At 41.5% G+C, this 24,819-nt stretch overlaps 1 protein-coding gene across 2 annotated transcripts in view; it reads right to left on the minus strand.

The window, feature by feature from the left end:
- NR3C1 (nuclear receptor subfamily 3 group C member 1) overlaps positions 1-24,819 on the minus strand; it is a 669,693-nt gene that overhangs the window by 464,849 nt on the left and 180,025 nt on the right. For both annotated transcript variants that reach the window (XM_060296389.1, XM_060296390.2), the window contains 2 exons: positions 2,724-3,146; positions 1,741-1,878 (listed from right to left, as the gene is read on the minus strand). The gene's annotated coding sequence lies outside the window, so the exon portion shown is untranslated. The remainder of the gene's footprint in view (positions 1-1,740; positions 1,879-2,723; positions 3,147-24,819) is intronic.

Here is a 24,819-nt window from a genome sequence, read left to right on the forward strand (position 1 = left end):
ACACACTTGTACAACAAGCAATTACTGTTATTCTTATGTAGATCTAAGATTGCAGAAGCCACTTGTGTGGACTTTCATGCCCCAGCTTAATCCTTCTGTGTTAACACAAATAAAGTACACCACTTAGAGTCTATAAAATCTCACACTTCCCTTTAATCTGATAGTTTTGTCTCCACTATACCCAGCTGAATTTCTTTTGGGGTCTCCTCTTATTTAGGTAAAACTAGTAACTCTTAACAAGAAATGACCAAACCAAGTGTAAAATTTTTTTTTCTTATCTTTCTCTGGGGACTTTCCTGAGACCCAAGGCTCCCCACATACAAGGTCATGTCCAATAGTTTACCTTCCTGTCACTGAAAACACTTTCAATAACTCCTTCAATGACTTTCTTCCCTAGTATACCAGTTAGATAGTTTAAAGTGCACATGAAATTATGTGCAGAGTTAGGTACATGGCAGGGTTTTGGGGCCAGGCCTGGAATGACACACCTCATTTTTGCTCATTCTCGGTACCACTCATTGCTAGAACTCAGCCACGTGTCACATGCAGCAGCAGTGGAAGCTGCTAAATGTCCAGCCGGGAAGAAGGGGAAATAGACGTTAGTGGCTAATTAGTGTTTGTATTATCCCACCAGATGGTTAGAGCCAGGAAGGCAAGGCATGCTCAATCCTGTCACTGCCAAAGATCTGTGCTCCGTACAGTACCTCATACACGGTCGAGTTTTAGTCAACATTAGCCACCGGATGGGAAGTAAGCATCTTATGAACAATAAGGAAAGAATTGGGCCTAGAATAAAATTCAAAGACTGTAACTTTAGAGGTAAGACTTAATCTGCTAAAATCCAAAAGGAGACTCACTAGACTCCATGAATGCTGATGAATTTCTAACATTTGGTTGCGAATTTCAAAAATCAAGGACAATTTACAGCAATTCACTTCAAATTGTTCAGTTTTTGTTAACCTTCTAAATAATCCGTTTATACACACACACTTATGATTATATAAGCTACTTGCATGTGTAAATGTACAGAAGAAAATTTGATTTCATGTGGTTTTCTGAGACCAAAGAGAGAACATGTAAACACTACCATGAGCAAACAGAGCATAAATTCAGTATCTTGGTACAAGGAACTTTGGAATAAATGGGAAAAAATATTCTGTTTTGAGTTTCCCATGAAGGACTTATTGCATGTCACCCGGAAAGCCTAGCAACAGTTTATAAGCTCTCACAAATCAATCGCTGCTAGGCAGTGGCCCACATTGTGTTCCAATTTTAAGAATTGCTACCTTGCGAGAAAGGAACACCGATATAGAAGCTCTGGAGATGTGCTTAATTCATTCAGGCACAATATGACAACAATGACGACTAATGGGCAACATTTTTAAGATCATAAGAGAACTGTAGATTAATACGCAAAAAATGTTAATTATCCCCAAATAATAGGCATTAGCAAACCAGGATTCCGTGGAGATGGATTGCTCCTGCACACCAAAGAAACTCATGAAATCATTCCCCCTTCTATGCTCCAAGATAAAAAATTAAGTGGCAGATCCCTTTTATTTAGGAGTGTGCTGTTTTTTCCCGTGATAACTATCATAGGTAAGTCGTACTGCATCAAGTCACTGCTTAAACAGGCTGTTTCTGAACCATTTAACCTGTTACTACAGAATGAAACATACCATCAACAGGCACCAAAACAAAGAATGAATAAATAAGAAACCAGAATCGTCCTCCACTTACCTGCAGAATGTACCTGGATTTTATTCAGTGACAGTTTTCGTCGATGGTACCTTCACCTTGATTGTGACATCTAGATCACCATATTCCTAGTTGTTGGTCATGGGGCTCGTTATACTTGTAAGTGCTCTCGTTTAATACCTATAAGTATGAGGAATATAATGTAAGAACGTCAGGACTGAAGTACTGCTCAGACCCATTCCCTAGCCAGTGGCTCCAATTAACAGTAAATTTTAAATCAGAGACAGTCAAGCTTTAAGGGCGTCATCAGAATCACCTGGATTGTTTACTAAAACCCAGTCTGAGTTTCTGATTTAGGAGATCTGGGGTGGAGTCTGGGAATTTGCATTTCCAACAAGTTCCCAGGTGATACTGATGTTGTCGGCCTGGGGCCACACTTTGAGAACTAAAGTATTAAACTGATAAACACCTAATTGAAGTCCCTCTATATACCTGGAAATACAGAGTGGATTTTTGCCCTTAAAGAGCCAGAGATGTCACCCAAACCATTGTACTTTCATGTTAGTGTTTGTCATATTAACATTTAAAATCTTTTAAAATATTTTGTATAAAATAAAAATTTGAATAAAATGCTAGTATTAACAGTAATCTGTAAGAGTTCACAATATAAAATTTTAAAACAAGGGAAACTAATGATTTAATACCTTTTAAATACACATATTTATGAGAGTAAAAATCAAGTAAATAAATTATACAAATATGAACATTAAACAGTAAGTAAAATAAATTATACAAATATGAAATTATACAAATATGAACATTATACAACTATGAACATTCTTTTTTTCCTTGTTTGCTGGAAAATAAAACTAGGGATACATTTATTTAAAATCTTCACCTTCTTTTCTCGCATCAAAAAAATAACAAGTGACCACCCTTTCCCATATCGTAGCATCAAAAATTTCTTGGAAGTTTTACCAGAATAATAATGCATCCTCCTTAGAATCTTTTTTCAGCCGCATTACCTTCAGGAAAAATCTCGGTTCCTCATTGGCCTGGTGTCCTCAGCTTGTCCTTGGGAAGCTCAGCAATTTGCCAGTCATCCTCAGTTGAAGTAACAGGACTGCTGAGATCAACTTCTATCGGGTCTCTTCCATCTCCTCCTGATTCTGGCTAGTTCCCAGCAGGCAGTGGACATGTTGATCCCCAATGGTCAACAAACTCTAAACGTTGTGACTATGCGCTGTAAGGCCCCCGAGAGATAGTCTATCTGGAGTCAAATTCAGCTGTAGCCGCGTTCTGTCTGGTTGGTACAGTGCATGGGGAGACCCGCACCGGCAAGCCCTCAGGAGAAGCTTGTCCACCGCAGCGCACTTCCTGCTGACTTGCTTCTGACCGCCCGTTTACATGACTTGCCTGGTCGCACGAGATGGCTGAAATGGAAACACCTGAACAAACGGGAAAACCATGGCTTGAATAAATTAAGCAACTTCCCTAGAGGCACCGTGGTAGCCTGTGCCACTTGCTCAGAATGACAACTCAAGGCTCAAGGTCACTTCCTTATGCTTTGCTGCGCCCCCCCACTTCTGGGGTTTCTGTGGTGTCAACAATAGAACTTAGACAAGAACTTGACCAGCACTGTTTACTGATCCTGCTGAGTCGTCCTTAAGGACACAAATATCAGTCATCAATCCACCTATCAGATGTGCCATATAGGCCTGATCAACATGGTCCCTTCCTCAACTTGGTCCCTTCCTCAACATGGTACCTTCCTCAACTTGGTCCCTTCCTCAGCTTGGTCCCTTCCTCAGCTTGGTCCCTTCCTCAACTTGGTCCCTTCCTCAGCTTGGTCCCTTCCTCAACTTGGTCCCTTCCTCAACTTGGTCCCTTCCTCAGCTTGGTACCTTCCTCAACTTGGTACCTTCCTCTGGAGTGTTTTGAAACAGGTTGAGACTCCACTTTCCATTTATAGGTTTGTGGAGGAGGAAAATATTATGTAAATCACTGCAGTGTAAAGAAATAACCTCAGCACTGGCCCTGGAGTCAGAGACAGAAAAGGTATAGGTTTTCACAAAGGCATTCTTTAAAAACAAAACAAAAAAGAAATTGGACTTAAAATGTCCATGGCACAGTCTGGGTTGGAAAACATGAAAGTCAGGGGGAGATAAAGTTTCTCCTTGGCTCTTCCTACTTTGGCTGCCTGAGCTACTCTCCCGGTTCTTTTCGTCATCATTGCACAGAGAGCATTCACCTGTTCCAATTTGACCTTCTTGTTCTCTTAACTGGCAAGGCAGGGACAGAGGCAGAAGAACCAATGGCAGTGATTCTCGAAATGAAGCATATATAGCAATCACCTGGGGAACTGTTGCAGCTGTAGCCTCTTTGACCTTAGCTTCAGAGATTTCTAGTGGGCCTGCAATCTGCGTAGTTCACCAGCACCCACAGGTGTTTTTGATGTTGGTGGTGCTTGAGTACACCTGCAGAAAACCCATTTGCTTTACAACAGTCCTCAAACTTTACTGTACCCACAAATCTCTGTTAAAATGCAGAGTCTGCTTAAGTAGATCTGGGGTGTGGTCTGAGAATCTGTATTTCTCTTAAGCTCTTGGGGGATGCTGGTCCAGGAGCTTCTCTTTGAGCAGCAAGGGTTTAGGGCTCTGACACAACAATGAGTCATACTGCCTGGGTTCAAAACTCAGCTCTGCACTTGACTAACTGTGGGTCTGGAAAAGTTACTTAAGCTCTCTGTGCCTCAGTTCTGTCATCCTCGAATGGACCACACTGTTGGTAGTCACTGCTTATGACTGTAGTGAGGTTTCAATGAGATAATAAATGTAAAGCTACTAGTTTATAGGGAGGCCTAACAAACGTTAGCCATTATTGTCATTTTGGGATATTATGCTTTGAGTTTTGCTTGACATATACATTCGTCAGTAAGGGGACTTACAGAATTGCAAACTGGTGGCTTGGCTGGGTCACTTGAATTCCAAGCCCCTCTCTCCCAGCCCCTCTTCCTTACGTTCCCCACAAGGAGCACATCCTGAACATGCCCAGGTGGCCATTCCTTCCTCTGAAACCAGAGGTTTCTGGAGAATAGCTAATTAACTGGCAATCTTTGTTGGAGGAGGAGATAAAGAGATAGTACCAAGTTTTCGAGCTGTGCCCAGGCTAACAGATTACAACCTCCTTAAAGAGGTACCACATCTTCCTGGAAAACCAAACTCCAGAATTTTCCACTTAATGCATCTTTTGCAATCACAGGCTCGCAAGAACTCAGTTCTCTTCTGCCACCTCCAGGGGCATTTTTCCCTCAGAAATCACTAAAAATGACTCAGTTCCAGGTCGGCCAGCTGAGAGAAATCCAGACAGTAGCTCATTGGCCACCACAAGTAAGGGTGGTGAACAAGGGACCAAGTTCACTTCTTGGTTCTACTTCCTTGCATAATGTTGAGACCATGTGTCTGCCTCCTTCAGCCTCAGTCTGTAGGAGAGTGACTGCGATGCTTAAACCACAGCCAAGCTGAGTCTTATCTCTTCATTTTAATTGATGATTCTTGCACCTCAGTCTGCTGAAGCATCTTCCGGGAACAATTTTAAAGCTTGTAGATACCCAGACCACACTTCTCAAGATGCTGATTCAGTAGGACTGAAATGAGCACTGATGTTTGTGTTTTTACACTGACACACCAGGTAATTCTGAAACAGGTGGTCCATTCTCTGAGAAATAAAGCGTTTTAAGAGTAAGGAGTGATGCTTAGATATGGTGCTGGCTTAAGAGGAACAGCTGCCTGAACCTTGGTTAGTGTGAAGTGATCTAACTGTGGTCTTCTGAATGACCCCACAGAAGCTACCGTTCACTGAGTGGGCAGGGACCAAGTGTTAACTATTCCTGTTTATTATCCTTTACACCACCTTGTTATTACGACTCTTATCCTCACAGAGTAGAATAAAGTCATGACTCAGAGAGTTTAAGAACCTCGCCCGAAGTTTTACCATGAGTTAGTGTCCAAAGTGGACCCTATCCCATGTCTTTTGGACCCTGAGTCAGTCTTTTCTATTATGCTGAGCGTCTCACACTTTAGCATACATTAGAATCCCCTGGAGGGCCTGTTAAAACAGATTGTTGGGCCCCATCCCCCGAATTTCTGATTCAGTATGTCTGGGGTGGGACCTGAGAATCTGCATTTCTATCAAGCTCCCAGCTGCTGCTGCTGATGGTGGACTTTGAGAACTACGGCACTAGAGTCAGCTGTGGGGTCTTTTTCTAGAAGTCTGATGCTGTGTGTCTTGAGCAGTCCTAGCTACTCACCCAGGATAATTCAGAAAAGCTTTCCTTTTTCTTCCCCTGTTGCTCAGCCAATAAGTACATGACAAGGGGCCAATAAAGTCACTGTTAAGCCAGTCCTTAGGGACTTCAGGTGTTACTTCTGGGGGGCGTGAAGGTGTAATATGTCATCCTCTCCCCTCAAGCAGAAAGAACAATGGTCCCTTTGTGGTGGGTCTTTCCTAAGAATTCTTCTGCTCTTTTATTTCTTGCTTGAAAAATGCTCAACTGTGCTTCTATTCTAACTAAGCAATGGTCAGTGAAATGCCATCCTAACCACTTCTGTCCCACCTGGTACTAAGGAAATCATCCAGTCCCTGCACCTCCTTCCTCTCTCACTTTGGTGATGGAATGCCAACTGGGGTCTGGATAGGCCTTCCCTTTCTGTTGATGGCCATGTGGTTCTCTTCCTGGGACTTCTGGGGTTCACTCACCCCCAAGGCCTTCACCCTAACCAAGAGCACAGACGTCTTTGTAAGGAGGGTACATTTCGTCTGCAGGACCTGTTGTTCTTCCGCAGGAATTGCATGTATGGCTTGCTAAGCTATCCCTCCCCCAAGGTGGGGGAATACCAGGCAGGGTCAAGCAAGCAGGATGACCCTGTGAAGTTTCTAAAGGGTGCGATGGCGATTCTCTTGGGACACCTAAGTTGGCAAGCTCAGAGTCAAACGTCTCCAGCGACTCTGTCTGTTCTCTCCCGCTGCTTTGTGCACATTGTACAGATCTCTGACCCCAGCAATAAAGCCACATCTCTGAGGTCCCTTCTTTTGTAGGATTCAAACTGCAGTTTGATTTGATGTACCTCATAACAGCAGTTCAACTGGACCTCTGGATGACTCCCCTCCAACTCAAGCGTCTATCAGCCTGGCTCCTGCTTGGACAATGACTGGTGGAGTACAAGACCTGGGTGCCAGACCCCCTGTGCCACTGACCAAAGCACTGTGACTTGACCGCTCTGAAGTCAGCATTTCCAATTGTCAACAGAGATATTTCTACCTACTGCCCTCTATGGAATGGGTTGAGAGGATGGAATGGGATTTTTTTCCCCAAGTGCTTGGAATGTTTAGACCCTCAGAAAATATAAGTAGGGCTTCCGGGAAGATGGCGGAAGAGTAAGACGCGGAGATCACCTTCCTCCCCACAGATACACCAGAAATACATCTACACGTGGAACAACTCCTACAGAACACTTACTGAACGCTGGCAGAAGACCTCAGACCTCCCAAAAGGCAAGAAATTCCCCACGTAGCTGGGGAGGGCCAAAGAAAAAAGAATAAACAGAGACAAAAGAAAAGGGACAGGACCTGCACCAGTGGGAGGGAGCTGTGAAGGAGGAAAGCTTTCCACACACTAGGAAGCCCCTTCACGGGCGGAGACTGTGGGTGGCGGAGGGGGAAGTTTCAGAGCTGCGGTGGAGAGCGCAGCCACAGGGGTGCGGAGGGCAAAGCGGAGAGATTCCCGCACAGAGGATCAGGGCCGACCGGCACTCACCAGCCCGAGAGGCTTGTCTGCTCACCCGCCGGGGCGGGCGGGGCTGGGAGCTGAGGCTCGGGCTTCGGTCGGAGCGCAGGGAGAGGATTGGGGGTTAGTGCGCCACGGCTAGCCGGGAGGGAGTCCGGAGAAAAGTCTGGACCTGCCGAAGAGGCAAGAGACTTTTTCTTACCGCTTTGTTTCCTGGTGCGCCAGGAGAGGGGATTGAAAGCGCTGCTTAAAGGAGCTCCAGAGATGGGTGCAAGCCGCGGCTAAAAGCGCGGAGCCCAGAGACGGGCATGAGACGCTAAGGCTGCTGCCACCGCCACCAAGAAGTCTGTGTGTGAGCACAGGTCACTATCCACACCCCCCTTCCAGGGAGCCTGTGCAGTCCGTCACTGTCAGGGTCCCGGAATCCAGGGTCAACTCCTCCAGGAGAACGCACGGCGCGCCTCAAGATGATGCAACGTCACGGCGGCCTCTGCCGCCGCAGGCCCGCCCCGCACTCCGAGCACCTCCCTCCACCCCGGCCTGAGTGAGCCAGAGACTCCGAATCAGCGGCTCCTTTAACCCCGTCCTGTCTGAGCGAAGAACAGACGCCCTCCGGCAACCTACACGCAGAGGCAGGGCCAAATCCAAAGCTGAGCCCCTGGGGGCTGTGAGAACAAAGAAGAGAAAGGGAAATCTCTCCCAGCAGCCTCAGAAGCAGCGGATTAAAGCTCCACGATCAACTTGATGTACCCTGCATCTGTGGAATACATGAATAGCCAACGAATCATCCCAAATTGAGGAGGTGGACTTTGATAGCAAGATTTTATGATTTTTTCCCCTTTTCCTCTTTTTGTGAGTGTGTATGTGTATGCTTCTGTGTGAGATTTTGTCTGTATAGCTTTGCTTCCACCATTTGTCCTAGGGTTCTATCTGTCCGGTTTTTTTGTTTTTTTTTTCTAATTTTTTTTCTTTTTTTACTCTTAATAATTATTTTTTATTTTAATAACTTTATTATATTTTATCTTACTTTATTTTATTTTACTTTATCTCCTTTCTTTTTCTCCTTCCTTCCCTCCTTCCTCCCTCCCTCCTTTCTTTCTTTCATTCTCTCTTTCTACTTCTACTAATTCTTTCTTTCTACTTTTTCTCCCTTTTATTCTGAGCCGTGTGGATGAAAGGCTCTTGGTGCTGCAGCCAGGAGTCAGTGCTGTGCCTCTGAGGAGGGAGAGCCAATTTCAGGACACTGGTCCACAAGAGACCTCCCAGCTCCACATAATATCAAACGGCGAAAATCTCCCAGAGATCTCCATCTCAACACCAGCACCCAGCTTCACTCAACGCCCAGCAAGATACAGTGCCTGACACCCTATGCCAAACAACTAGCAAGACAGGAACACAACCCGACCCATTAGCAGAGAGGCTGCCTAAAATCATGGTAAGTCCACAGACACCCCAAAACACACCACCAGACATGGACCTGCCCACCAGAAAGACAAGATCCAGCGTCATCCACCAGAACACAGGCACTAGTCCCTTCCACCAGGAAGCCTACACAACCCACTGAACCAACCTTAGCCACTGGGGACAGACACCAAACACAACGGGAACTACGAACTGGCAGCCTGCAAAAAGGAGACCCCAAAAACAGTAAGATAAGCAAAATAAGAAGACAGAAAAACACACAGCAGATGAAGGAGCAAGATAAAAACCCACCAGACCTAAGAAATGAAGAGGAAATAGGAAATCTACCTGAAAAAGAATTCAGAATAATGATAGTAAAGATAAGCCAAAATCTTGGAAATAGAATAGAGAAAATGCAAGAAACATTTAACAAGGACCTAGAAGAACTAAAGATGAAACAAACAATGATGAACAACACAATAAATGAAATTAAAAATACTCTAGATGGGATCAATAGCAGAATAACTGAGGCAGAAGAACAGATAACTGACCTGGAAGATAAAATAGTGGAAATAACTACTGCAGAGCAGAATAAAGAGAAAAGAATGAAAAGAACTGAGGACAGTCTCACAGACCTCTGGGACAACATCAAACGCACCAACATTCGAATTATAGAGGTTCCAGAAGAAGAAGAGAAAAATAAAGGAACTGAGAAAATATTTGAAGAGATTATAGTTGAAAACTTCCCTAATATGGGAAAGGAAATAGTTAATCAAGTCCAGGAAGCACAGAGAGTCCCATACAGGATAAATCCAAGGAGAAATACGCCAAGACACATATTAATCAAACTGTCAAAAATTAAATACAAAGAAAACATATTAAAAGCAGCAAGGGAAAAACAAATAACACACAAGGGAATCCCCATAAGGTTAACAGCTGATCTTTCAGCAGAAACTCTGCAAGCCAGAAGGAACTGGCAGGACATATTTAAAGTGATGAAGGAGAAAAACCTGCAACCAAGATTACTCTACCCAGCAAGAATCTGATTCAGATTTGATGGAGAAATTAAAACCTTTACAGACAAGCAAAAGCTGAGAGAGTTCAGCACCACCAAACCAGCTATACAACAACTGCTAAAGGAACTTCTCTAGGCACGAAACACAGGAGAAGGAAAAGACCTACAATAACGAACCCAAAACAATTAAGAAAATGGGAACAGGAACATACATATTGATAATTACCTTAAATGTAAATGGATTAAATACTCCCACTAAAAGACACAGATTAGCTGAATGGATACAAAAACAAGACCCATGTATTTGCTGTCTAAAAGAGACCCACTTCAGACCTAGGGACACATACAGACTGAAAGTAAGGGGATGGAAAAAGATATTTCATGCAAATAGAAAGCAAAAGAAAGCTGGAATAGCAATTCTCATATCAGAAAAAATAGACTTTAAAATAAAGACTATTAGAAGAGACAAAGAAGGACACTACATAATGATCAAGGGATCGATCCAAGAAGAAGATATAACAACTGTAAATATTTATGCACACAACATAGGAGCACCTCAACACATAAGGCAAATACTAACAGCCATAAAAGGGGAAATCGACAGTAACACATTCATAGTAGGGGACTTTTAACACCCCACTTTCACCAATGGACAGATCATCCAAAATGAAAATAAATAAGGAGACACAAGCTTTAAATGATACATTAAACAAGATGGACTTAATTGATATTTATAGGACATTCCATCCAAAAACAACAGAATACACATTTTTCTCAAGTGCCCATGGAACATTCTCCAGGATAGATAATATCTTGGGTCACAAATCAAGCCTTGGTAAATTTAAGAAAATTGAAATTGTATCAAGTATCTTTTCCAACCACAACGCTATGACACTAGATATCAATTACAGGAAAAGATCTGTAAAAAATACAAACACATGGAGGCTAAACAATACACTACTTAATAACGAAGTGATCACTGAAGAAATCAAAGAGGAAATCAAAAAATACCTAGAAACAAATGACAATGGAGACATGACAACCCAAAATCTATGGGATGCTGCAAAAGCAGTTCTAAGAGGGAAGTTTATAGCAATACAATCCTGCTTTACGAAACAGGAAACATCTCGAATAAACAACCTAACCTTGCACCTAAAGCAATTAGAGAAAGAAGAACAAAAAACCCCCTAAGTTAGCAGAAGGAAAGAAATCATAAAAATCAGATCAGAAATAAATGAAAAAGAAATGAAGGAAATGATAGCAAACATTAATAAAACTAAAAGCTGGTTCTTTGAGAAGATAAACAAAATTGATAAACCATTAGCCAGATTCATCAAGAAAAAAAGGGAGAAGACTCAAATCAATAGAATTAGAAATGAAAAAGGAAAAGTAACAACTGACACTGCAGAACTACAAAAGATCATGAGAGATTACTACAAGCAACTCTATGCCAATAAAATGGACAACCTGGAAGAAATGGACAAATTCTTAGAAATGCACAACCTACCAAGACTGAATCAGGAAGAAACAGAAAATATGAACAGACCAATCACAAGCACTAAAGTTGAAACTGTGATTAAAAATCTTCCAACAAACAAAAGCCCAGGACCAGATGGCTTCACAGGGGAATTCTATCAAACATTTAGAGAAGAGCTAACACCTATCCTTCTCAAACTCTTCCAAAATATAGCACAGGCAGGAACACTCCCAAACTCATTCCACGAGGCCACCATCACCCTGATACCAAAACCAGACAAGGATGTCACAAAGAAAGAAAACTACAGGCCAATATCACTGATGAACATAGATGCAAAAATCCTCAACAAAATACTAGCAAACAGAATCCAACAGCACATTAAATGGATCATACACCATGATCAAGTGGGGTTTATTCCAGGAATGCAAGGATTCTTCAATATACGCAAATCAATCAACGAGATACACCCTATTAACAAACTGAAGGAGAAAAACCATATGATCATCTCAATAGATGCAGAGAAAGCTTTCAACAAAATTCAACACCCATTTATGATAAAAAACCCTGCAGAAAGTAGGCATAGAGGGAATTTTCCTCACCATAATAAAGGCCATATATAACAAACCCACAGCCAACATCGTCCTCAATGGTGAAAAACTGAAAGCATTTCCACTAAGATCAGGAAAAAGACAAGGTTGCCCACTCTCACCACTCTTATTCAACATAGTTTTGGAAGTTTTAGCCACAGCAATCAGAGAAGAAAAGGAAATAAAAGGAATCCAAATTGGAAAAGAAGAAGTAAAGCTGTCACTGTTTGCAGATGACATGATACTATACATAGAGAATCCTAAAGATGCTACCACAAAACTACTAGAGCTAATCAATGAATTTGGTAAAGTAGCAGGATACAAGATTAATGCACAGAAATCTCTGGCATTCCTATACGCTAATGATGAAAAATCTGAAAGTGAAATCAAGAAAACACTCCCATTTACCATTGCAACAAAAAGAATAAATTATCTCGGAATAAACCTACCTAAGGACACAAAATACCTGTATGCAGAAAATTATAAGACACTGATGAAAGAAATTAAAGATGATACAAATAGATAGAGAGATATACCATGTTCTTGGATTGGAAGAATCAACATTGTGAAAATGACTCTACTACCCAAAGCAATCTACAGATTCAATGCAAACCCTATCAAACTACCACTGGCATTTTTCACAGAACTAGAACAAAAATTTTCACAATTTGTATGGAAACACAAAAGACCCCGAATACCCAAAGCAATCTTGAGAACGAAAAACGGAGCTGGAGGAATCAGACTCCCTGACTTCAGACTATACTACAAAGTTACAGTAATCAAGACAGTATGGTACTGGCACAAAAACAGAAATATAGATCAATGGAACAGGATAGAAAGCCCAGAGATAAACCCATGAAAATATGGTCACCTTATCTTTGATAAAGGAGGCAGGAATGTACAGTGGAGAAAGGACAGCCTCTTCAATAAGTAGTGCTGGGAAAACTGGACAGGTACATGTAAAAGTATGAGATTAGATCACCCTCTAACACCATACACAAAAATAAGCCCAAAATGGATTAAAGACCTAAATGTAAGGCCAGAAACTATCAAACTCTTAGAGGAAAACATAGGCAGAACACTCTATGACATAAATCGCAGCAAGATCCTTTTTGACCCCCCTCCTAGAGAAATGGAAATAAAAACAAAAATAAACACATAGGACCTAATGAAACTTAAAAGCTTTTGCATAGCAAAGGAAACCATAAACAAGACCAAAAGACAACACTCAGAATGGGAGAAAATATTTGCAATTGAAGCAACTGACAAAGGATAAATCTCCAAAATTTATAAGCAGCTCATGCAGCTCAATAACAAAAAACAAACAACCCAATCCAAAAATGGGCAGAAGACCTAAATAGACATTTCTCCAAAGAAGATATACAGACTGCCAACAAACACATGAAAGAATGCTCAACATCATTAATCATTAGAGAAATGCAAATCAAAACTACAATGACATATCATCTCACACCAATCAGAATGGCCATCATCAAAAAATCTAGAAACAGTAAATGCTGGAGAGGGTGTGGAGAAAAGGGAATCCTCTTGCACTGTTGGTGGGAATGTAAATTGATACAGCCACTGTGGAGAACAGTATGGAGGTTCCTTAAAAAACTACAAATAGAACTACCGTATGACCCAGCAATCCCACTACTGGGCATATACCCTGAGAAAACCATAATTCAAAAAGAGTCATGTACCAAAATGTTCATTGCAGCTCTATTTACAATAGCCCGGAGATGGAAACAACCTAAGTGTCCAACATCGGATGAATGGATAAAGAAAATGTGGCACATGTATACAATGGAATATTACTCAGCCATAAAAAGAAACGAAATTGAGCTATTTGTAATGAGGTGGATAGACCTAGAGTCTGTCATACTGAGTGAAGTAAGTCAGAAAGAGAAAGACAAATACCGTATGCTAACACATATATATGGAATTTAAGGGAAAAAATGTCATGAAGAACCTAGGGGTAAGACAGGAATAAAGACACAGACCTACTAGAGAATGAACTTGAGGATATGGGGAGGGGGAAGGGTAAGCTGTGACAAAGCGAGAGAGAGGCATGGACATATATACACTATCAAATGTAAGGCAGGTAGCTAGTGGGAAGCAGCCACATAGCACAGGGAGATCAGCTCGGTGCTTTGTGACCGCCTGGAGGGGTGGGATAGAGAGGGAGGGAGACGCAAGAGCGAAGAGATATGGGAACATATGTATAACTGATTCACTTTGTTATGTAGCAGAAACTAACACACCATTGTAAAGCAATTATACTGCAATAAAGATGTAAAAAAATATTTTGATGGAATAAAAATGCAAATCTGATATTTCAAGGACAAAAAAAAAAAAAAGAAAATATAAGTAGAATCTGAGCCCCACAAGGCACCTAAGTCCAATGCTCTAATCTTTTTCTCTGCGCAAAAACAACATGTGAAATGATCACAAAGTCTGACCTGGGATTCAGCAAAGTTCAGAGGGCACATCGGTGGAGGCAGTTCAGGCTGTAGGCTAATAACTGCCACGAGTCCAAGTCCTTGTTTGCCATGCATTAGTGGTGTGACCTGGAGAGGGTGACTCACGGTCTTCGATTTTCAGGTTTGTTTTTTATTGTTACAGGGTTGTAAACATGAAATAATTGTGTATGAAACTTTTAGTAAATACATATTAAACACTCAATAGATGGTAGTTATTTTTACTGTGAGCTATTTTCATATGTATTTATATTTCATATATCTATTTCATGTATGTATAATTACATTTTGCATGTAATTTCAGGGAGTTCATGGATTTCTTTGAAGCCTATCTATGCATACATGGACACTTGGGGCCACACAATTATATATGATATAAAGTGTATGATGTTATTGATTCACCATCCAGTGAGTTGGGCTTTGCAGTACATATTTTTCCTGTATTCTCAGATGATGGGTGTATGGACTTTCAAATGTACTTCCGTGACTAACTGAATGTGAAACCCTGATGTAGCCCATAAGCCCTCTGAATCTTGCAAATCTGGTCAAAATCAGCCTGGACTCCAGTTACGTGGCCTGTGATGGGACAGAACTTCTCCTATGAGTCCTTATGGTGTCACTCTCACCTTTCTCTCTGGTTCCGCTCTGGTCTCTGCTGGCCCCTTGCATACTGTTTCTGTTGTGCTCTGTGACATCCCATATGTAGAACTCAGCCCCTTTACTGATTTTTCACGAGAAATCTACATTGAATACTTTGGGACTCTGGGGAAGGTTCACATTGTGAAGCCTGACTTTTCACCATATTAGTCGCTCCCTTCCACCTCCCCTCCTCCTCTCTGGTGCATCAAAAGCACTTTTCCCTTTGCCTCATTCATATGTAGTCCTCAGCCGTATCTAGGCTTGTCAGGGTATCACTTTCTATTCCACCCATTCATCAAGAATGGCTTTTACAAACTAATACCGTTTCTTTCCTGAGAGAAATTTGGTGAAAAAGTTTTCTCCCTTTTTTTTTTTTTTTTTTTTTTTTGCGGTACGCGGGCCTCTCACTGTTGTGGCCTCTCCCGTTGCGGAGCACAGGCTCCGGACGCGCAGGCTCAGAGGCCATGGCTCACGGGCCCAGCCGCTCCGCGGCATGTGGAATCTTCCCAGACCGGGGCACGAACCCGTGTCCGCTGCATCGGCAGGTGGACTCTCAACCACTGCACCACCAGGGAAGCCCTCTCCCTCCTATTCTATGTCATTTGTTACTGGGCTGTCTTATTCTATGTTCCTAGTGCCTGGGAAGTACCCATCACAGAACAAGATGTTTACCCATTGGATGAGAGAAAGAGGGAGAGAGGGAGGAAGGGAGAAAGCAAGGAAAAGGCAGAAGAGGAAAGAAATCCCCAGACTTGTCCTGGACCCACATCATGATTCCATTAGCCAGCTGAGAGACCACTGTCTAAGGTAGTTGTCCCCCTGCTTATTACTGCTGAGTAGGTTTTTGCCCTCTGTTTCTTTTTCATTCCCAGTATCTCGGTGATTTTTTCTCAAGTCAATTTCTAGCCCACCCAATAGAGTTACATGGTAGTTCTTCCATTTTTCCCCCCATAAAGCAAGAGAAGTTCACAAATCACTTCATAATCTCCTCGTAGGTAATTAGTCAACTCAGGGGGCATCCTCAAGAAGCCAGAAGCATGTTGGCTTTCATTTTCCTTTCTGAGATTCTCTCTCCCCTATTAACTTCACCTTTCCTTAGCCAGGGCAAAAATTAATTTATGGGCGTCATTTGTCCCTCCAAAAGTTTTTTTTTTTTTTTTTGAATAGTCATCTCCCTGTAAATTGTAATCCTCCTGGTATAGCTTTTCCCTTTTCAGAAAGAATATACCTGGGATTGAGTCTGCTTTAATTCAGAACTGAAACAGAAATGTGGAGATCTTTATTTCTTTGGAAGGCCTCCTTGTGGAATTCTGGGAGAGATTAGGGTTGATCCTTACAGACAGGGTTATCCCATTTCATATTGGGGGTGGCCCAGATTGAGGAAGGGCTGTGAATTAAACAGAGAAAAAGGAAGGCGAGGCTAGAAGAAGCCACGGCAACTTCCTGTTTTTTAGGACGACGGAACTTGATCTCAGCTTCACACAATTAAACTCCCTGCTTCAGCCCCAGGTGGCACAGGAAAACGGAAGGTGGGTCTTTCCCTCGTGAAGCTGGATTGACTTATTCAGAGAGGTAAGCCTGAATTGAGTGACCAGATGGTTAGCCTGTAATTTAATCACATATACAAGATTTACATCTGCACCCAGTTTGTGTGGTGTGGTGTGGCAGCAGGAGAGACAGTGACTTCTCATTTCTGTATATCAAGTACTTGGGCCAATGCATACTGCAAGTCAGAACGATTCTTGGAGTTGATTTGAACTGGTTAACTGGTTGCTTGAACATATATGGGGCTGAGGATATCACAGGAGCTCACTAAAGTAAAGAGGAAAGGCTGCCTCCCAAGGTTGAAATATTTGGAAGAGAGTCCTCCAAATCTCTGGAAGATATTGGCGGGAAGACTCCTGGTTTAGTTTCTATTTATATCAAGCTCTACACCAGATGACAAAGGTTAAGTGGAAAGAAAATTCAGTCCTTGACTTCATAGTCTGGATGGATATTCAGAGAGGTAAATGGATAATTAAAAATACATGATAAAATAATATGAATTTCCAGCTGTTGACGAATTAAGGAAAGTTTTCTTAGTGGACTAGCATTAAAATTACACTTGTAGGGCTTCCCTGGTGGCGCAGTGGTTGAGAGTCCGCCTGCCGATGCAGGGAACACAGGTTCGTGCCCCGGTCCGGGAAGATCCCACATGCCGCAGAGCGGCTGGGCCCGTGAGCCATGGCCGCTGAGCCTGCACGTCCGGAGCCTGTGCTCCGCAACGGGAGAGGCCACAACAGTGAGAGGCCCGCGTACCGCAAAAAAAAAAAAAAAAAAAAATTACACTTGTAAATGTAAACTTGAAAAACACTTGTGAGATAATGTTATATTGAAAAGCAAGATAATCATTGTATGTATATATGAAAAAAACTGTATATTAAAAAATGTCACTCTTCTAATGAAAACCCTTCAATATTTTCCCACTACCTTCAGGACGAAACTGAACTCCAGGCTGAAGTCCATAAGGCTGGCTGTTACCTGTCCTTGCCGGCTACATCTCCTAAACACTCTCCTTCCGTTTTTCTTCCACCACCTCTCCCCACATCAGACCCACTGCAAACTTCTACAGAGCCCTGAGAAACAACTCTGTCTCCCCATTAACATTGTTTCAGGGTAAATATGGAACAATGCTGCACCGAAGAGTCAAATTGTATTTGTATTTTCTCCAATTGTATAAATAATAAAGTCTTCAGGCTTTTTCATTACTTTACCCTGCCTTTGCCTCCTTCATTTACACCACTCTTGATCTAAAACATCCTTAAACTGGAAAATTTTGAGACTAAGTACTTGAAATATTCTAATGAGCCAGTTGAGGATGGAGCGGGTAGGACTCTAAAGGGACATGGGCAGTCACATGATATAATCACCAAATGGCCTTCTAAAAAGTTGGTCCCATTTCTCTGCAGGGCCTCACTTTTTCAGTAGGGAGAGGGCAAGTTTGGGGGCTGGAGTTAAATAGCTCAGAATGTCAGTGGAGAGGTTGAGTGCTGCCACCAAGGTCTTTTTCCCTGCCCAGTCTCTGAGCAGTTTTCCACCTCTCTGATAAGTAAGTGTGGAACAACTATTTGAAGGCTATTTAAGTGTACGCTAGTGATCAGTTCTTCTGTGGCACCCACATGGGTCTCGATGCCATCATGGATCTGGACCGTGATAAGGGGTGCCCTACAAGTGTGCCAGCCAGGTGCAAGCAGTGCTTCCCATGCCACTGAAGGAACTACGCTCATTAACTCACCCCTTTAGAGGGAGGGCAATCAATGAAAAGTTTGAGTTAGAAGAGCCTGGAAGAATTCGGTTTAGGATTTTCAAGTTCCCACCAACAGGAACTGGTTGAGGGGTGTGAGGGGAAGGAAGGGAGAGAGAGGAGAAACCACATTCTCAGAGAATACTGCGAATGTCTTAATAAATAGATAAGAATCTTGTTCACTTGGCATTTTCAGTATTAGAACACAAATAGGACCAAAGCAGGGCCTGAGAACTGCACGTTCTTCCCTATCAAGAGAAGAGAGATTCTACAAAGCCATGCACCCTCAGACTTCATGATTGGTGTAGGAAAGCACTGAGACTGAGTTGGACAGTGTCACAGAGGAGACTATAAATGATTAAGCTGGTAAACAACAGAGGAGAATCGATTTTCCCTCCAGTGCCCTCTACAGTATTGTTTATCTCCAAAATGTCAGAGCTATTTTAATAATAGCCCACTGTCTTATGAATTCCTACTCATGCTTCAAAACCCACTTAGATACCTACATTACTAGCCAAGAAAGTGTTCCCTAATCTCTCCCTGCTTACAAAATTAGTCTACCTTTTCTGCATGCAGGTATTGCTACTCTTACCGCGGTGAACTGTCATGTGTTCATTTACATGTCCTCTACTGGACAGGAGCTACTGGAGTCCAGCCATTGGCTTCAGTTATCTCTGGGTCCTTGTTTTAACCCGGAGTTTGGCTCACTGTAGTGAAGGAAGACACCTGATAAGTACAGTATTTATTCTGCAACTTTTGCTGGCCATGAATAAATATTCAGGTTTTCTTTCTGGATGCAGGTCACGGCTTAGTTACTCTAATCTAATTAAATTATTTCGTGGGTGAGATCATTGAAATTAAGTAATTCTCCCAAGGTTGTAGGACTTGTTAAATGGCCCAGCCATTTTATTAGCAAGTTTGTGACAAACTCACTGAGTGATAAAAACTGACCTGCACTGATATTAGGCTATTTATAGTTTTTAATTATCCCATTTACTATGAATAGTCATATATTACATGATAAAATAGTTGTGCATTTGATTATTGCGTACTGCCTCTTTCTAAAGTATGAAATTTCAAAATTATACATTATATCTTGCCCCAGCGATTTCAGATAAGATACTATGAACTTGTACAGTATGATTTCATCAAAAGAACCTGTATCATGTAGTAAGTGTCTTTATATTGTTAGTGTTTATTTCAGCAAAGCAACATCAATCATGTTAAATTGGTGTTAGACATCTGACTTGTGTTGTTTGTGTTATTTGGGTTGCATTTATTTGTCGATGTATTTTGGGTTTAAACGTATTGGAAGCTATATACATTTACTATTAATGTCTAATTTTATGTTTATAATATTTAGGTATATATTTAGGATTATATTTTATAACAAAAGTAATCTAAGTCAATAAAAAAAATAAGAAAATCAAGGGAAAAATTACATAGCTAAAATTAACTTTAAAACTGCCTTACATAGCCCTGAGGGACAGCATAAATGCTTTTGTGTATGCTCATATTCATATATATGTATATGTAAGTAAATAATGTGTGCTGTAAAAAAACGATAGGCATTGTATACATTCAGATTAGTCTTCCTCTTCTGTTGACAACCCTACTTCTTTTCCTCTTTTGCCAAAGGCATATCAAGTCCACCCAAGTTAAATAGATTCTAGTGGGTTACTATGAGGCCGTCAGCTGGGAAACCCTGTCTATATCTACAGTCACAGGAATGACTGATTCTTTCACTCAGCCAGTCCTCTGGCTGAGCCCACTCCCACCTCTCCAGTGGCCACATGTATACAGAGGTTTTGGAGAAACTACTACAATCAGCCAGTTGATCTGGAACCACAGAAGTAGAGCCACAAATCAGAACACTTGCGCCCTCACTCTCAGCCAGAAGGAGGGAAATCTAACAACATCTGTGGGATAGTTTAGGACGGTAGTTGTATATAGGGCCCAGACAGATAAAATAAATAGGTGAGATAGGCAGACTCTAAGAAAGAAAACAATGCGAGATGAGGAATGGCAAACTGAAGCTATTTTCAGTCTCAGTGTGAAAATAGGCAAGGCTGGGACGATGGTAGGGAAATAGGCAGTAATGGGAATTTGTACTTCAACACCAGCTAATTGTTGCCACATTTGGGACTGTAGGCCCAGTGTTGCCATAGCTTTTGTTTTTAATCTTTTTTCTCAAGGGGAAAAAAAAGAAGACCAGAGTTTTATGTGAATTCTCCTGCCTTTCCATATTGGCAGATAATTCAATGAAAAAAACAGCATAGATCAAATCAAATACACATGTGGGCCAGATTCGGTCCTTGGACCATCACTTTGCATCCTGTGACTTAGAATCTGACGGCAGTTATTAGCATCCTGAACAAACTTGTCCCACATGGCCCCCTATTCCTAACCCTGGATGAAAGGAGACAGAAACTCTTCTCCTGTGGTAAATCATTTTATTTTCATCCGAGGTGATAGCTTTGGCTGTGGCCCAAGCACTCACTTCTGGAAACCAGAAATCTCTTCCTGCCCTTGTTAATGTTTTTGGCTAGTTGCATTAGAAATTAAACTGGATTGGAGCAAATGTAAATGGATACTCAAGGACCAATTTTAGGGCCTTATAAAACTCCTCCTTTCAAAGTGAATCCTCGACTGAAAATCATCCTCTTTCCATTCCCTTTACCTCGACTTCCCAGAGTTTATATAAGGTGCTGAATGTTCAACACTGCATATTTCACTGGGCCAACAGAACCTGTGAAATCAGTCTGTTCAGTTAACAAATGACAAATACTTGATGACGGAATGTTTTCCCTCATTTCCTTGAGAGCAAAACTGTTTGGCAACATGTTTGCAAAGTTGTTAAAGAAGAGAGTTTTCACATTTGAACCCTCGCTTGTGTTCTGTTCTTTTCTTCTTGCAAAAAATATGCCTTGCTTGCCAGTAATGTACTGGGGGCTATTTTACAAACTGGGGATACAGCAGAGACTGAAACAAAGCCCCTAAATTCCTGTAAGTACAAATCAAATATGCAATAATACATTTCATGCCATGTCTAATACATATATTCAAAGCAGAAGTATAAAATATGTATTATATAGAACCAAATCTAAAATCACAGACTACCCTCTTCTCAAAGGATAGAAGAAACAGTGGTAGCCATCCTGGGAAGAAGAGGAAATAAAGCATAGAGAAGGAAAGAAAAGACAATGAAAAAAGGATAATAGTGAAGATAGTGAAATTAAGACACATACAAAAGCAGGTGATCAGCTAGGAAAGAGTCTTGGGACTTCATTTATGTATCTCTGGTTCTCAGCTTTGTATTTCATGAATTAAAAATTGGTTAAAAGAAATGGCTACTTTTGTGAAGTTGAGGCTGTGGTTCACTGTAGCTGCATTAGTAACTGTATTTCCTAGGCAGAGTTTAAAGAAAATCCCTGTTGGAATAAATAAGTCAGTAAAAATGTCCAAATAATAATCACAGTTTAATTTTAAGAGGCAATAGGACAGAAAACAAGCCAGTACTGATATAAACAAATATTAAAGATGGTGCCTGCTTATCGAAATAGCTCAAGCGAAGAAACTCGACAAACCTGGGTTCTAATGTGTTTTGAGTAACTCTTGATCTGCTTGACTTTACCTTTTATATTATATTTTTTTCTGAATAAAACTCTTGGAAAAAATATCAGTAGATTAGCTGAGATCATCCAAGCAAAATTGTTTTACAAGTCAAGTTTCCCTATCAGCTGGTTTTCCCAAGGCAGACTGTAGCATTTGTATCAATAGACGTCAAATTAAACACTTCCTGTGTATTTCTGGAGGCAAAGCCAGAAACTGTCAAAAGCCAATGAGCTAGGAAACCTTATTTTTTAAGAATTGAGAAACATTTCCCCCAGCTTATAAATACATAGATTTGACCATGGATTTTATTAGTCCCCTAAAACGCTGCCTGCTAACAAGGAGAAATAAATGTTAAAAAACAAAAAACAAACCTTTATCAAGTGTAAGAATTTTTGTTTTTCAAGTGTAAGAATTTTTGTTTTTCTGTTTATACATATAATCAAATGAACAGAAACTGGAGGAATTATCCAGATAATCTTATAATATTCACAAATCAATTTCAATTTATAAGTAATTGAGAATGGAGTGCTTTGTATTGTTGGCACAATTCAGGTAATACATCTTTCTTTTTCATTTCATATGTGTGGACCTACTTTATAGATCCTAGAAAAAATAGAATAGGCTTGGGATTCAGGAGAAATGATGACTTCTGAAAATTAAGAAATGGCTTCCTAGTGGTCAGTCATTCAGTGAAATATTTACTGGACACTTACTCTAGGCGGGTGCTATACTCTCAATACTAAGATAACACTGATGAATAAAATGGGCATGGTCCTGCCCTCATCAAGCTCATAACCTATGGGGGAGATAGACAGCAAATGGGACAGGACAGCACAAAGTGTGATGAGGATTGTGAAGAAGTTCAGCTATAAGGGAAGAGACACATTCCTGAAGTCAGGGCTATCTGCTTGAAGGAAGTAGCATTTCTGCTGAGACCTGGAGGTTCCATAGAACCTCCAGGAATGAAGGGAGAAGGGAAGAAGGGAGGGAGGGAGTGACGCCATCCTGGATGCTCTAGCCCAGCTCTAAGCTGACTACAGCGCGTGAGAGAATCAAAGCAAGAAAGACACAAAAACCATAAAGCCAAGGAAGCCCATGGAATCACGAGCAATAAGGTGGTTGTTCTTGTAAGCCGCTAAATTGGGGGCGTTTATTATGCAGCAAAATAAATAAACAAAACACGCTGCCTTCCCTTTCGTAAAGAAGAGTGATCTTTCTTTGTGGATTGTGGAGCCGGATGTTGAAGCCTAACCAGGAAACTCAGTGCGTCAGTGTACGTGCCTCCCGGACTTCTAGTTCATGGGGAGAGAGAGAGGGTTGGAGAGAACAAGTTTTACGTGTAGGTGCTTGGATACTGGCAAATCCAGTGGTGAAGGGAAGGAACCCCGGTGCTTTTTTGTCTAAGGCCCCACAGCATAGGTCTGAGTCCTCACATCTGGGTGCGACCTAGGACAGGGCTGTGGAGCAGCGGGGACCAGAGGGAATGTGGCCATTCTTGGCAGTGTCTGGAAGGTTCTATGGCTTTCGGTGCTCCTGAATGTTGCTCTGTGGGAAGAGGAACCACTTCGGAGAGGAAGAGTTGAGGTATCATGCTCCAGGCAGCCGAAATGGGGAGGAGGCCAGAGTGAAGGATCATGAGTGGGTTGTCCCTATGAGTGTGGGCTCCCTGAGGCAGCTGTGGGAGATGGGGCAGGAGGTCAGGGTGCTGTGGTTACAAGTCTGAGAAATGTGAGTCTCTGTGTTCCTGGGCTCTCCATCCCCAGAGCAGCTGTTTGCCTTTCTGTTGCTTTTTTGCCTCCTCACTCTTCATTATTCTTCCTTCTAGGAAAAGTAACCACATTTTCTTTATCTTTAAAATAGGGAGAATGACAATATCTACTGTAGGAATTAAGTAAGATGGTGCACGTAAAGCACGTACAGAACTTGGCATATAGTACAGGCTCAATAATCATTAAATATATTATTATTCTACTCGGAAAACACTTCTAATCGATTTGAAAGCAATTAGCTAAAAGCTGGCTGTAGTCTGCTTTCAAAGGATAATGACCATTGGTTATGCGCAGGATTAAACTGATGGAGAAGTGTGTTGGTGGGCATATCAATGATTATTCTGTCCTTGGGTAAACCTCCTTAGAAGATGTCTCTGAGAAAGCTAACAGTAGAGACAGAGCACATTAGATAGTCAACAAATACTTCCTGAACATCTACTACGTGCTAAACACTGGAAATACAGTGATGGACAGAACAACCAACATCTTCCTCACAGAACTTGTAAGGAAAGGGGAAAGCAAATAACTAAAGAAATAATTACCCAAATAATTATCAATTGCACAACTGCTAGATACTACAAAACACCCACTGCCTACTTTACCCATTTAGGTACCATTTTGTATCTTCCCAGAAGACTACTGGCCCAGGAATCAGATTTTGTTTTTCTTTAAAAAAAAAAAGAAACTCGGATCCAGGCCACTTATGATCAATATCAAGTAGGCATTTAGTTTCTCTGAGTCTCAGTTTCCTTATAAGTAAAATGGAGATGTTATAATAATTCCAATCTCAAAGGATTATTGGAGGGCTCACTAATTGAGAATGTATGTGAAAGCATCCTTAATGCCTAGCTCATAGTGGGTACCCAACAAATGTTAAGTTTCCTTTCTTCTACCATTTCAGGCACACATTAAACTTTTGAGTGGGTTACTGTGAGCAATAAATTTGAAGACAGGGATAAGATGAACAAGCATAATCTACATATGTGAGGTCTGTGTGCTTAATTGAGAGAATTAGGTGCATTAACTTTTTTTTTTTTTTTCTGGCGGTGTTACTGAAACTCCCTCTCCTT

Source organism: Globicephala melas, chromosome 3 (genome assembly GCF_963455315.2).
Source record: "Globicephala melas chromosome 3, mGloMel1.2, whole genome shotgun sequence".
NCBI classification, from domain to species: domain Eukaryota; kingdom Metazoa; phylum Chordata; class Mammalia; order Artiodactyla; family Delphinidae; genus Globicephala; species Globicephala melas.